This window comes from Crocodylus porosus, unplaced genomic scaffold (assembly GCF_001723895.1).
Source record: "Crocodylus porosus isolate Cpor-Errol unplaced genomic scaffold, CroPor_comp1, whole genome shotgun sequence".
Taxonomy (NCBI): domain Eukaryota; kingdom Metazoa; phylum Chordata; order Crocodylia; family Crocodylidae; genus Crocodylus; species Crocodylus porosus.
Window position 1 is genome coordinate 81325012 of NW_017728931.1, and position 13029 is coordinate 81338040.

The window sequence follows — 13029 nt, forward strand, 5'->3', positions numbered from 1 at the left end:
GACCCCTGGCACGGCTTTACGAGCACTCATGGTGCTCTGGTGTGGTGCCAGAGGACTGGAAGAGGGCCAATGTGGTTCCCATCTTCAAAAAGGGGAGGAAGGAGGACCCGGGAAACTATAGGCCAATTAGTCTTACCTCAATCCTGGGCAAGCTTTTTGAGAGAATTAATCTGGCACATGTCCATGAGGGGCCAGCAGGGAAGATTATGCTTAGGGGCAACCAACATGGGTTCATTATCGGCAGACCAACCTGGTGGGCTTCTACGACCAGATCACCAAATCCTTAGATGCAGGGCTAGCAGTGGACATAGTCTTCATGGACTTTCGGAAGGCCTTCGACACTTTCTCACACCATTCTCATTAAGAAACTGGGGGACTGCGGTGTTGACACCCACACAGTCAAATGGGTTGCCAATTGGCTGGAAGGCCGCACGCAAAGAGTGGTGGTGGATGGGTCATTTTCGACCTAGAAGGATGTGGGCAGTAGGGTTCCCTAGGGCTCGGTTCTCGGGCCCGCACTGTTCAACATCTTCATCAGCGACTTGGATGAGGGGGTGAAAAGCACCTTGCTCAAATTCACAGAAGACACTAATGGGTAGAAGTGGGTAGAAGTGGGCATGCTAGAAGAGAGGGACAGACTACAACTAGATCTAGACAGGTTACAGGGGTGGGCAGATGTGAATAGGATGGGTTTCAATACTGACAAGTGCAAGGTACTGTACCTAGGGAGGAAGAATCAGCAGCATACTTACAGGCTGGGGAACTCCCTTCTCATCACCACAGAGGCAGAAAAGGATCTTGGAGTCACTATTGATGCCAAGATGAACATGGGCCGGCAGTGTGGGGATGCAGTCAGGAAGGCCAACTGCACCTTGTCATGCATTCACAGATCCATCACGAGCAGGTCCAAGGAGGTGATCCTCCCTCTCTATGTGACATTATTCAGGCCACAGTTGGAGTACTGTGTCCAGTTTTGGGTGCCCTACTTCAGGAGGGATGTGGACAGCATCAAGAGGGTCCAAAGGGGTGACATGATCAGGGGGCAGCAGGGTGGGCCCTACGAGGAGAGGCTATGGGACTTGAACCTGTTCAGCCTCCACAACAGAAGGCTGAGGGGGGATCTGGTGGCCATCTATAAAATTGCCAAGGGGAACCAGCAGGCAATGGGAGAGTCCCTGTTCCCCTGAGCACCACTGGGAGTAACAAGGAATAACGGCCATAAGTTGACTGAGAGTAGATTCAGGCTAGATATCAGGAGGCGCTACTTCACTGCCAGGGTGGCTAGGATCTAGAACCGACTTCCAACTCCTACACTGGGGGTCTTCAAAAGGAGGCTAGATATTCACCTCGCCGAGGTTGTTTGACCCCAGCATTCTTTCCTGCCCGTGGCAGGGGGTCAGACTTGATGATCTGCTCAGGTCCCTTCTGACCCTACCAACTTTGAAACTATGAATAAATGCCCTTTCTTCAGGCTCAAGCCCTCTCAGGCCTACATCTGGGCTTCAATCCACCTCCCACTGGGCCCCTAGGCCCATGGGCTCTTTGATCTTGCTGGTAACCACTCTGGCTGTGGGCGCTCTACTCAGCCCTAGAACTGCTAGAGACCTCTTTTTACTGCTTCTCTCTCAGTGCTTCCCTAGCCTTCCCCCGCCTTAACGCACCAGGCAGTAGGGGCTGGAATTTTCAGGTGCCCCATACTTGCCCTTCCCTGGGGTTTGCCACCAGTGGCACTTTTAAGAGGCTACCCTGCCACAAGCAGATCTACCACTGTGACCACCAACCTCAGTAGGATGCAATTTTTGGTCATATCCAGGACCCACCTCCAGGCTATCTTGCCCTGATGATCCTGATGTTACACACCTTTCCTGGGCTGTGGGCTTCCAGCCCCATTCCTTGCCTCTTTTGGGCTATAGGCCCCCAGGCCTCTGCCCCCAGCTCAGTCTCACCTCCAGGCCCTCTGCCCTTGGCTTTCTCTGCCCCGGTCTCTCTGGGCTCCTACACTCAGCCCTTCAGTAGGCTCCAAACCCCTCATCAGTTTCCACAGGCTCAGCCCATCCTTCTGGACTCACCCAGACCCCATGATAGGTCCCCCACACTTGGCCTCTCTCTGTGGGCTCACATGGACCCTGCAATAGGTCCCATAAATATAGCCCCTCTTTCTGGGCTCACCCAGGGTCCTCAGTATGTCCTATAGACACAGTCCCTCACTCTCTGGGCTCACCCAGACCTCTCAATAGGTCCCGTACTCTCAGCCCCATTCTTCTGGGCTCTGGACCCCTCTCTGGGTCTCTAGGAACCTCCTCCACCCCTCTAGTTCCTTCCCAAACCTCCAGACTGATTTAGATGTTACCCTCCATGCTGACCCACTGGAGCTCCTGCCATCCTGCTGAGGTAGTGCTTTCCCAGCAGGCTCCAAGATCTTACTGTCAGCTTTACTCAGGGCCTGGGCTTACATCTGCCTTAAGCCTGGCCTTCCTCATGGGTCAGATAACTCTCTCAGACTGGCCTCTCACGGCATCTTACCCATGAGTTCCCTGACTGAGTCGAAGTCTGTTTTTCTGAAGTCCAGGGTTTTAATCTGCTGCTCACCTTCCTTTCCTCAGGGTCCTGACCTCAATCATCTCATAGTCATTGGTGCCTGTTTCCATTCACTACTGCTTCCCCCACCAATTCTTCCCTGTTTGTGAGCAGCAGGTCGAGAAGAGCACTGCACCTAGCTGGCCTCTCCAGCACTTGCACCAGGAAGTTGTCTCCAACACTCTCCAGAAACTTCCTGGGTGACTTGTTCACTGCTGTACTGCTCTCCCAGCCAATGCCATAGACATAGACATTGGTCTATGTAAAAGAGATTGTTGGTGGTGGTGTTGTCTGATGACAGAATGGCATATCAAAGAATGGAGCAGAATGAAAAGCTACAAGGGCAAACATTGGAATTTTTATCTCCCCAAGAACCTTGCAAACATCCTTGAGTTTTTTCTCAAATGCATGATGCATTTGGCCAAGTTTGAGAGAATTTGAGTTAATGCTAGCAGGGTAGCCAGGGATGGAGCCAGAGGTAGAACAGCAGCAATAATACCTCACTTTTTTGCTGTACATTATATGCACAGAAGAGGAGGCAACAGCAGCAGACTCTGGAGCTGCTTGAAAGCAGGGACTCTGGGCAGACCCTGTCCCAACCAGCCAGCAAGCTCATAGATAATACATACATGCAGAACTCCCAGCAGAAGCTCTGAAACTCATTGGTATCCAGGATCACAGTGAGTGTTTTGGTCACTTCCATTTTGGCTGTGTGCCACATGCACAATCAAGAGAGCATGTGTGTCATAAAGCCAAAGGGGCTGTAGCCACACCCCTGTCACTGCAATCCTGGATTGGGCCATGATGGTACTGAACCAGGATGAAGAGACTTGCTGGCAGAAGAACTGGTTTAACCTTGCAAAATTTTTACTGTGCTCACACTCAGCATTGGTCAGAGTAGCAAGCACCCACAAGGTCTGGTTTAGAGAGCAGAATCCTGGATTGGGGGGTCGGGGGAATCTAGGTGTTTGGCAGAGTTGGACTGAACTGTATGGAAACTGGCAGAGGCCATGCAGAAACAGAGTTAAATACCAGGCAAAGATACATAGACTGGAAGTATACAGAGAGCATGAAGGGCAAGAACATACTAATTAATGGGAAATCCCCAGGGCAATTTGCAAGACTGCTACATGGCTCACAAGTCTACATATCCATTGCCTCGTCATCAGAGATGAGCATGCCAGCATGGATTCATGGATCCAGATGTGCACTTAAGGATTTTAAGTATGGATAGCAATTAGGGCATGCTTGTAATGTAGATGTACTCTTTAGGCACAAAAGATCTTAAGTCTCTTTGAAAGTCAATAGGAACTAGATTCCTAAGTCACTTAGGTACTTTAAAAATCAACATTATTTATTATCCGTGTTAGCCACTAAATCATAGAACTTATGCACCACAAAGAGTTTCAAGCACTTTTATTTCTTAAGGAGTCTATTTCTATTTAATAATCTAATTAGGTCTATAATTCAACATCTGCATAAAAAGACAGAACATAAATTGGATTGTAAATATTTACATAATTTGCTGTTTTCATTAAGCTGGTAGTTCTGTAGTCCTTTTTAAGTGATTTACAAAACTAATTTTCTGTAAGAACACAGTTATGGGGGGCTAATTAGAGCATTTCATTTTAATGGCACACAGAAGAGAAGACAGGGATGGTGGCCAAGATTTTCCAAAGTAACTAAACATATTGCTTGTCTCAGTTTCTAACTCAACACACCTGCAAGCTCCAATTTGTATTTATCATTTCTTTATTATTTTTTTGCAGGGGATGAATGCTCAGCATTTTCTGATACACCAAGCCTCCTTTATGATCTCCTTTCAGACAACCACAATTTGAGAGACTCAAAAAAATCACTAATCATTGTGAAATATCTTTATCCATACCTCTATTCCTTTTGGAAAGAACTACACATACCTCTCTCTGCTGGCAGACAAGGGTCTTTGGGTAAATGTGATATCTTTTATTAGACCAACTAAATAGTTGGAAAAATTGTTCTTTGTAAACTTTCAGGCACAAACACCCTTCAGGCATAGGAAGAGTCTGCTGTTTTGTGTTTTCCATGGCAAAACGGAAGCTGAGATGCAAAATGCAGGTCTGTGAAAATGCAAATGTATATCAGTGAGGGTCAGAAGGCATGGGAGACAATAGGCGTGAGACAGGTAGGTGGCGGGGAAGGACGGAATGTTGAACTGATGATAGAGTGTAGCTGGTAAAATGCAGACAGGTTACCTAGGGTTATCAGATGGCAGGCAGGTTATAATGTGCCATAAATCTAATGTCTATATTCAGTCCACAATTTTTTTGTATCCAGTAGATTTATGAAGTGAATGAAGTTCATAGACTCATCTGCGAAAGGTGTTTTGTAAATTTCCTTTGAAGATTAGAACTAAGAGATTGGAGGGAGAGTAGCTGCCTTATGAGAAGTGTGCACCCACAGGTAATTGGGTATTTTTGTCTTTGATAGATTTTTGGTGTGTGTTCATTCTGGTACAGTTGTTGTTTGGTTTCTCCATATTTTCCACCAGGGCATTTAGTGCATTTCAATTACATTTCTGGAGGTGCAGGTGTAAGATCCAGGAATGGTGATGGTTCTGTTGTTGGGTGTAGTTATAGCAGGAGTGTTGGAGATGTGTTGGCATGTTTTACATTTCTAGTCCTGGCATGTGCTGGATCCATTCAGTGTGCTTGCTCCTGGTGATGAGGTTGGCAAGGTTTGGTGCTTGTTTAAAGGCTAGGATGGGTGGTTTTAGAACGATCTCTTTAAGAACTGGGTCTTCTTTAGTATGGGCTGCAGTTGTTTGCGGATTTTCCATATAGGTTCCAGGGAAGTATGGTATGTCATAACTAATGGTGTGTAATTAGTGGGGATTTTCTTTACTGAAGCCATTCTCCACATGGTGTCTGGGTGGCTCTTTCAAAAATGCAATTTATATCTCTGGAGAGCGTCATTGTTGAGTGAAAGCCCTTTTGAGATTTGTGAGGTGATGATGGCTAGTGTTCTCAGTGCAAGTTCAGTGGTATTGGAAGGCTTGGCTGTGTATTACAGCTTTCTTGGTGTGTTTAGGGAGATAGCTGGTTCTGTGTAGATATGTTTGTTGGTCCATGGATTTCTTGTATATGATGGTTTGTATTTTACCATTCTGGATATTGGTCATAGTGTTTGATCATATTGATCTCTCTTCGGATACATTCAGGTGGACTCTTATGCTTGTGCAGAGCCCTACTGAGGTTAGCAACACTCCACACAGATAGAAGGGACCACCACATTAAAGCAAATCTAATTTCAGGGGTGGAACACTTTAACCTCTTGGGATGTATGGGTCCACCATACTTGTAGTGGTAGCATTGTAACATTTGCCTTGTGCTGGCTGGATGGCAACCATGCTTAAGTTTTTCCCATTGATCAGCCAGCAATAAGGGATAGAGCCCTAGGTTGTGCTGACACTAGGGCTATTGGACATACACAGTGGCCACATCTACATGAGCGGCAGTTGTTAATGTACAGTCATTTAGTACTTGCATAACCAAGTACAAATGACTGTGCAGTAACCGGCAGTACTGCACAGTAGTGTCCCCACATGGATCTTTTCAGATGCTACTGCACAGTAGCAACAATCTACTATGCAGTAGCTCCTTCCTACTGCAGAGTAGCATTGCATCACAGTTAGTGCCTACCAACACTACGGTGCAGTAGGAATGAGGTACTGCTTAGTAGCTTGTTGTTATTGTGTAGTAGCATCTTGTGTAGATACAACTAGTGTTTTCATACACACGTACAAATTGTATTAATAATGTGATGTTATTCCCTTAACAAGGTGATACAGATCTTCTCTTAGTTAGTATTGGGCTAACTGTTGTTATCTACGCTATTGTCTTCTCTGTAGGCTTTTCTGTTTTTCTCCCCTTTGTTTCCTTTTATTAAAAAGGCTGCTTATCTTGGAAGCTGTTTGTCACATTCCTGAATATCATATCAAAAGGATCATGGTTTAGACATCCAGAGTGCACCTGTGCTTGAATTTCTGAGATTTGTTTTAACACTTTCACTAACAGATGTTCATGAAAATAGAAGTTTATTTCATGGCAGACACTGAACAAATATTTATTGCTAGTTATGTATGCAAACATATGCTGCTAATTGTGTTATGGCATATCACAAACTGAAGAGCAAGATATATATGCTTGATGAGACTAGAATGTACTTCTGTTGGTTAATAATTATTAATTAGTAGCCATTGAAACATGAATTACATTTAGATAGAAGCAAAGGGTTACCAGCTTCTTCATGGCAGCTGCAGCGTGTATGTGACAGGGTTAATCAGGTGGATTGTTTGGTAGGGACCAAGGAACTGATTATTCAATTTGTGGGAGGGTTTTTGGTGTGTATATGCTTGGTGGATAACCATACCTTTTGACCCATGACATAGGTCAGGCCTGGTTGATGTCAGCAACTGGTTTATCATTTCTGGCTTTCCTTAGCTTGGTCTACTCAGTTCTTCAGATGTCCCTCTATTTAATGAATATATTGCACCCATTCAGAGGCTGCAGGTTTGGGAGACATTGAGGACAACTCAGCATGGAGTTGGGGGCAGACACTATAATTTGCAAAAAATGGACTCAAGAGCATTAGAAATTGTAAGCAAACCTTGCAAGATTAAGCAAGGAGGACTATGGTATTTCTCCAGTTTTCCACACATTGCTGCTGAAGCCATATACAGAGAACTCCCTTCTGCACACAACATAACTGCCTCCTTCTGTGCACACAAAGGGGAAAGGTTCATGAAATCCTAGATTCAGAATTTAAACATGGCTAGCTATGGGGTTCCTGGTGGATTGGGATGGGTGCAATCCAGAAGATCACACCTGGGAACCATAGAAAACATATGTGCCCCTGTACTGCTTCAGGACTTCTGTGAAAAGTATCCAGGAAAACTATGATCAGACTGCCTAGATGTCAGGTGTAAAAGCAAAGGGTAATGGTAGGTCCCAGTCCCAAACCCTCAACCTGGAGACTCAGGGAGCAAGCACTAACTCAGCCCTCCACTAGGCTAAAGCTTATGACTAGAGGTGGAACAGCAGGGAAGAGGCACCAAATTGAAAAGCCAGCCTACTACTGGCTCTTGATTAATTGATCGATCTCTTCAGGCTATATAAACCCTGGGCAGGAAACAGGAAGCTGTCAGAGCAAGAAGGTTCCTGCTACTTTTGCAATGAATGTTCTGCTGACTTCTCACTCCTATCTCCTGCTTCTAGAGACCTGTTGCTGCCTCTGTCTTGTGATTTGGCTTGTTTGGAACTCTGATCTACAGATATACAACCTGGCTTGCTCCCTGACTTTGCTCTGCCTGTTGTTTCAGCTTGTCTCAGCCTCTGGCCCTGTGGTTTCAACCCAGCTCATGCTAGCCACTAGGTAGACCACTCAAGCTGTGGTGCATGATACTCCACCAGCACAAACTTCTCCAACAGCAAAGCTTATGTTTTTAGTCTCAGGTTCAGGGACAATACAAAGATGGAGCTATGCTCTTAACTTGCCAGCATGGAAAGAGAGGAACAGCATCTGTGAGAGTTGCAAAAATATTTTATCAGTGATTTAAAAAGGGCATGTAGGACACACTTTTAGACACAGGATTCTCCCTGTCTGCCTTTTTAGTTCTGTTTTTAATCCAAATGCCTGTGTCAACATGGATTGTGTTAAGCATTTGGAACAGAATTCAGAGTTAAGAGCTCCACAATCCTCAGACATATATTTCAATTTAGATCTATACACTAGTATTCAAATCATGTGCAATTATTAAATAGCTGCCGAATTCCAACTAGTTCCCAACATGTTGTCTTTCACTGCTCACCCCCATCCAATTATTCCTTCAACCTAGGAAAAGATATTGGAAAACAAATGAACTTTGCAGTGTGACCAGAAAACCAACAAATGTACTTCGTAATTGGGATGGATGGGATGTTTCAAGGATTGAGATACTTCCTTAAAAAATACCTACTTCCACAGTCCTTCATTAAACTAACTAGGTGTGTTACCTAAAGCACCTTAGATGATTTCAGTGCTGCAGTATCAAACAAGAGATATCTCGTTACAGATCAGGATTCAATTCATTTAAAACTTTCAAGTAAAAACCTGAAGATTGGGAGGAACTGGAAAGCTGTGTACACAGCAGTGTTGATATGATATTTAAGAAAGGCCCCTTAAAAACTGATGCCTACTTTCTACCACTAACATTGTCTCAACATCCAGAAGCATTTGTTGGTTTAATACAGCCAATGTCAGTAACAAAATACCATCAAACTAAATAGAATAAGGCTGTACAAAATAGAAGGACTGTACAAAAAATCTTGCACATGACAAAGAGTAAAGTATACTTCCTAGTCAATGTAACAGGTATTGTCATATGTCTGTTCAATCTTCAATGTGCATATTCCTGAAAAGTCAATCCACATTTAGGGGGAAAAATACTGTGGGTTTTTTTTTATATATATAGTTCTGGACCAAATCCAAAACAGCAGCTGGTATTTTATGGCTCCCATGAGACCCTGCAAAATCCTGCATTCATTCCCAAGGAATGTTTACCCCTTTTACAAATGATGACACTATGGAGACGTAATTAGAACTGGGCTGCTATGGGCTGGAGAGAAAACCATGATCATCACTATACAGAGATAATCTATCTGAACTGTAATTGTGCAGAAGGTCAACAATGGCAAGGAGCAAACATGAAGGTCAAAAAGTGAAATGTTAAGTCTTTTTCCTTCTAACCTGGAAATCCCATTGGAAAAGCTCAGATTCACTGCTAGTAGATGAGACCCAATGGTATGGAATGTGGATGGAATTTTATTGCATTACACATGTGACTTAAAAGCCTGAGTCCTACTTAAAAAAATGACTTAGAAGTCTATCTGCCAAAGTCACTTTTGAAAATAGGATTTGGGCTACTAGAAGTTGGCTCTTTTGACAAATTTGCCATTGGTGCATACTAGAATTAATGGCAGTAGGAGAAAAAATGCCTCCATGTAATTTTGACCGTGTAAGGTTGAATCCTTCTGCTGATGAAATCCATGACAGATTTTCCATAAGAACATATATTACAAATCTTAATTTAAGATTCAGAAATGTCTACAGTAGGACTTCGGTCCTGTAGCTCAGCAGGACTCTTTTTAGCACTGAAGAAAAAAATCAAACAGAAATAGAACGGAAGTAGGTTAAAAGCAGAAATCAGTGTATTTAAATTATCAGGATGATAGTAAATACATATAGTAAGAAGCATAAGGAGAGGCCAGGGAAGATTAAAAATCTAAGTACATGTGTACTTGTACATGGGGAGAATGGGTAGATTCTTGGAGCTCAGCTGCACATAATATTGCACTGAAGTAATAAAAGGTTTGAATAAAAAAATAGTTATTTCAGTGCATCTAAACATTCCTGTTTCACAAAAAAAGTGGTTACAGTCAATTTAGCTTAATTTGCTTGCTACTAGCTTTAGTCTGCATTCATGCAATTGTAAAAGAAGTGATAAAGGAATTAGAAACATATGTATCTGGAGGGGTTTTCTTTTTATATATAAGAAACATATTTTATCTTTACATACAAATAAAAAGCATGACAATGGTGCTGATGTTAGATGCAAAACATGAACGTTCAAGAGAACAGACTGAAAATTTGGGGTAAACAATGTTGCTTATTAAATCAAAAGTTAGTTGAGGAAAAAACATTGGGACGCAGGAAAAAAACAAGGAAGAACTTCCTCATCTGCCCTTTGCAAGGCCCTGGCTCTACTGTGTAGCTTGAACCAGACTGATAAGCCAGAGAAAGTCATTTTGTATGTACAGTAGGAATAGAACTTTGTTGCAAGTCCATTTGCAGGCAGACTAGTATCATAATGAGTATTTTGGTGATATATGTGGCCAGTGAACCTGCTTGGGATCTACAGATGTTGAATTTGAATCTTGAGTTCTTAAGAATTTTGCTCTCTTCCTGAATTTGTAAATGTATTTATTAGATGTATATGCTACTGTCCCCAACAAGGCTCTTACAGCAAAAGACAAAATAACTTATTACCAGGCCACTTTCTGGAAATTTTTGCTGGAGATCAAAGCTTCTGGTCAAAAGAATTAAAATTTCAGAATGTTCTGAAATCCACACATACTTTCTTCAGAGGTATTGACAAGGAAAACAACATTAATTAAATAAAAGGACAACAGCAGGAAGTGGCAGCATTAGGGTAATTGTGCCTTTTCCAGCACTGTGGGACTGAGTGTGATGAAAGAAAAGCAATTAGCTGGGTTTCTAATACACATTAATATGATTAAAGCATTGCTTGGTATACGGAAACACACCCACAATAATGACCCCTGGCACATCAATATTCTGACAGGTCAAGGAGCCATCTTGAGGACCAGTGTGATGTCACCAGTGATAAAAGTAGTGCCAGGATTCTGTCACTAGTCAACGCAGTAAGTTCTGTTTATCTTAAAAAAAAACAGAACTTTTTTCTACAATTATTCATCTAATCTACATAAGTAAATGCCTCACATCTACGAATCTAACCACTCAAACTGTTGTTGTTGCTGTGAATAGAGGAAAATGTCAAACAGTAAAAAAACTAGTAGTCACATGGCTGTTTTCAGAACAGTCATAGCAAACTTTACAATATCCCTCCCCCACTGCTTTAAAAATTAAGCCTCAGCTGGCAAGCTACAATTGGCACTTTAAAACAATATTCTAATCTCCCACCAAAAATTGCAGAACTCTATCAAAATGAAGAAAAATCTAGTGTAACCTTAATCAAGAAGGCTCTTTGATCCATCTGAATATTGCTATGCCAGGGAGCCGATTTAAAGATGCAAGCTGAGTAGTCAAGGAGTTCTTTACATATCATTGTCCCAATAGGAAGCTGACTCTACTACTTACATTAGTTTAAAATCCACGTACAAAGGAAGACTGCTTTGAAATGTGGACAACGGTATAGTTTTTTGTGCAAATCTGGGGTCACTTAATCAAAGGGTTGTCAATAGCTGTTACTAAAGGCATTTGGCCTGACCTTAAATCTTTATTTCTACATTTTCAGATACACTTGATAACCTGGAAGAGTAAAGGCAGCAATGTAGGTCAGACTTAACTGTGCATGAATGGCATTTTTGATCATTTGACTAGAATAAAATGTAAGGTGTGATATTAGCACATGTCAGCTAATGTGTTAACTAACATGTTTTGAAAGTCTAGCATAGACAAAACCCTACTGTTTGAACATGTGCCAAACTGGTGGAGGGAGTTAAAAGCTTGAGTTTTAACTCTTCCATTCCCAATAGTTCAGTCCAGGGGTGGCCAGCCTGTGGCAGGCATGCCACAAGTGGCACAAGCAGCCTCTGTGCATCACACCTGGCAGAAGGGGAGGGGACAGGCCTATCAGGTACACAGAGAAAACATAGGCATGTGTGCCCACAGTGGGTTAGCGCCCCCTTTTATAGGGACTATCAGGTGTGCACCAACTAATTTACTGGGCCAATTTAAAACAGTAACAGGGATAAGAGTGACAGCCAGAGGTTGAGGACAAGTGCTGCAAGGGGGGACACCAAGCAGAGCACACTGACCAGTCCCCACTGGCTCCTTGAACAACTCTAAGTAAAACTCTGCCCAGAGACATGACTGGATTAAGGACAGGAAGGTAGCTCAGGCCCCATTGTCACCAGCAGTCTTCCCAGCCAAAGCCTGCTTCCTGGTCCGATAGATGGCTGGGTGGGGAGGGGACAGGCTTTTTTTGACACATAATCAGAATGTGGGCCTTAGGCCCACAGAGCAAGTTAGCTCTGTTAATTAAATTCATGGGACAAATAAAAGACAAAACAGGGACAGGAGTGATGGGCAAAGGTTCAGGATAAGTGTACCAAGAAAGGAGATGGAGCAGAGTCTACTGATGGCACAGCACGCACTGGCCCTTGAATGCATCTAAGGAGCCAGTGGACACTGCCCAGGGAAACCACCCAGAGAGGCGATGGGATGAGGGACAGGAACATGGCCCCGCTATCACTGGGGCATAGGTGCCAACTCTTATTTTGGGTGGGGGAGGCCTAAGGTGATGGATCTGTGGAAGGTTTTATGCACCAGCCTTGTTGTGTAAGGAAGGGCTGTGACATCTCTGCTCTGCGGGTCCTCCTGGCCAGAGCCTCCTCCCTGGTCACATATGGGGCCAGCTTAGCTCGAGGGGGGAGGGGACAGGCAAGCACAGGGGAGGGGATCAGAGAGGGGCTGGGCTATTCGTGGCCCACGAGCTGGGCTCCCACCCGTTTCGCCCCTGTCTTTGACAGCACGACAGGGGAAACATGCCCTAACCCCACGGGGCCTCCCTTAGACCGGGCCAGCGTCCCTCCTGGAGGGTGTCTCGGGGTTGCTTCTGGCTCCTGCGGGAGGGCTCGGTCCCTCGACCCAACCCCCCCGGGTCTGGCCGCC